This window comes from Colobus angolensis, unplaced genomic scaffold (genome assembly GCF_000951035.1).
Source record: "Colobus angolensis palliatus isolate OR3802 unplaced genomic scaffold, Cang.pa_1.0 Scaffold279, whole genome shotgun sequence".
NCBI classification, from domain to species: Eukaryota; Metazoa; Chordata; class Mammalia; order Primates; family Cercopithecidae; genus Colobus; species Colobus angolensis.
Genome location: NW_012116032.1, coordinates 561,063 through 564,362, shown reverse-complemented (window position 1 = coordinate 564,362; position 3,300 = coordinate 561,063).

The window sequence follows — 3,300 nt, the reverse complement described above, 5'->3', positions numbered from 1 at the left end:
AAAGAAAATGAAAATGAAAGAAGAGAAAAGAAGAAAGTGAATGCATGTGATAGCACCCTAGTTTTGACCATATATTCATGCTGATAGGCTGAATTCTTTTGACCAAAAAAGATGTTGATAAAGCTGTAAATTGAAGACGCGGTTGAAGATGAGCTTGTGAAGAGTATCTTGTTTTCAATGAGAGATAAATCATTGACTCATAAAAATTGTGTTAGAAGTAAATACAAGATATGTAGTTGTCATCTAATTTATTGGTTTGATTTTATTTCTTTCAATTTTTATTGTTAATTTTTTGTAACTGTCCATCTTTTACTTATCTATAATTGAACATATCATTTCATAAGGAAATGCAATTACTCACACAAATACATTGTCTGATAATTTCTGTACTACCAAGTTGCTGACACTAAAAAATATAAGGATTCACCAAATGCTGTCCAGAATGTGGAGAAACTGGATCATTTGCACATTACTAGTGGGAACGTAAAATGTACAGCAACTTTTGAAAACAATTTGGCAGTTTCTTGAAAACACTAAACATGCAACTACTACATGACCCAGCGATTGTGCTCCTGGGCATTTATCCCAGAGAAATAAAATCTATGCTCCCAAAAAATCTTTCCATGACTTTGTCATAACTTTATTCGTAATGGCCAAAACTGGAAACAACCTAGATGTCCTTCAACAGGTGAATGGTTGAACAGACTGTGGTACATCTATACCATGGATTATTTCTCAGAGATAAAAAGGAACAGACTACTGATGATATATATACACAGCAACTTGGATGAATCTCCAGAGAATTATGCTGAGTGAAAAAAGCCAATCCTAAAAGATTGCATACGGTATGACTCCATAAAAAATAACATTCCTGAAATGACAAAATTATAGAAATGAAGAATAGATTAGTGGTGGATTTAGAAGGGGGAAGGGCAAAGGGAAAGTGGGTGTGGCCACAAAAGGGCAACATGAGGGATCCCTGTGATAGAAGTAATCTGTATCTTGGTTATATCAGTGTCATGATCTTGACCGTGATAGTACCATAGTTTTCCAAAATACTACCATTTGGAGAAAATGGGTAAGCTGTATATGATATCTTTGCTTTTTTTTCTTTTTTTCCTTCTTTTTAAAAAAATTTTTATTGAGATGGAGTCTTGCTCTGTTGCCCAGGCTGGAGTGCAGTAGTGTGATCTCTGCACACTGCAACTTCTGCCACCTGGGTTCAAGCGATTCTCGTGCCTCAGCCTCCCAGGTAGCTGGGACCACAGGCATGCACCACCACACTCGACTCATTTTTTTATATTTTTAGTAGAGACAGGGTTTCACTATGTTGGCCAGGCTGGTCTCGAACTCCTGATCTCAGGTGATCTGCCCACCTCGGCCTCCTGAAGTGCTGGGATTACAGACATGAGCCACCATGTCTGGCCGAGATCTCTGTTTTTTTAAACTGCATGTAATCTATAATTATCTGAAAATAAAAGTTTAATTAAAAATATAGAGTAGGGTTTACAAAAGATAGCTCACTGCTGAATTGATGAATGTGAACTCAAAATATATTCTAAAATATCCTATTTGAATTAAGTCTAATAACTTAAAAGTTTGGATCATACCATATGTAATTCTTACTATGAGTTTATTTTTGATTTTTATGAGTACATAGTAGGTATATATATTTAAGGGGTACATGAGATATTTTGAGGCATATAATGCATAATAATTACATCAGGTTAAATGGAGTATTCATGACCCCAAGCATTTATCATTTCATCTTTAGCGTTAAAAATGAATTTCATTTTAATGATTGTGTTTCATCTTTAGCATTAAAAATGAATTTTATCATACCACTGCAATATTCCTGGTGTGAAAATGATTGTATTGCGATTAGTAAAGGGAAAGAAATAAAAGAAAATATTCCCTAGTGTAAATAATATAATTCATTAAGAATACAGATGTTGGTAAAGTGACTTTATCTTGTGTTTTCATCACTGCTGTTTAATAATAGAGTTTTAAACTATATAAATAATATAGTTTCAATAAATTCTGATGAAACAGAACTGTTCTCTAACTTTTAGTGAAAGTTTGCAGAACAACCTTTTAATATGTTGACTGATTTCTAATCACCTTGCCTTTGTAAGTGGCATTACCACGTAGAAGGTTCATACCTATCTTTTGTGATTAAAGTTATAGGAGGAATGATTTTCTATATCTGTGGATATTTCATATGTTGAAAGAGCTGAGGAGTTCAAGTGAGCAGTGTGTCTACACCAAATCCAAATAGATAACTGAAAAGTGAAATATTCAACCAACTCTGAATTAGTTGATCATGCCATTCCATGTATCTAAGGAAATTGATTTTATTTTACCAAATAGTAGACTGGATATTTAAGTTGTCATGAAGTAAACACAAGTCTCCATGAGTTTTTAATCTCAGAATGAAAAAAGAATCAAAATATCTTACTGGGTGACTCAAAGATGCTGTAGTGTCTACATGTTTAGTGGTGTCCCAGATGGTTGAACACATCCTTCCGACCATAGAGAATTTGATAGTCATATTTTATTACTACTCTATAAGGTCAGCTTAATTTCACATGGGGTATTAGCTGATATAAGAAAAGTTTGTTTTAACAGTACATTGGGATCTTAAAAATTAAAAAGAAATATATTATACTTCCACATGTTAAGGAAAATTCTAAGGCATGTGAAGAGATATTCAACATTGGGGTGGATTAATTAGATAATCTGAATTAAAAAAAACTTCTGCTGAATTCACTCATTTATTGACAATGCTTCCTAACTGGCTCCACCCTTAGCTGATGGACAGACACTTGATCTATCTTAAAGTGTCTAATCTCTTCCTGATTTATTGGCATAAACTCCTTGACAGGTGTTTTTGTTTGTTTGTTTTGGACCATGACTTCAGGAAAAGTTGCACCCTTGGAGCCGTGGTGACTATTGCACTCAGTGCTGTTTTTCTTGTGCTTTGTATTTCATCACAAATAGCGTTTCTATGATTCAGATTAGAAGAGGAGATATCTATTCAGATATTTCTGTTCTATATGTTTACAAGACTTATAAGATTAAACAAATTAATATACATAAATTGGAATAGTGACTGACACATAGTAAGTGCTATAAGTCTTAGCCATTATTATCATGATATTTGCTATTATTACTATTACTTCCTTGTCTCAATTGTTGGGCAAGTATTCTGCAAAGCTAACCCTATAATGACAGTATTTTTTCCTCATCTCAAGCACATCATTGCAATCTCAAATAGCTATACACAAGTATTTTGAATTT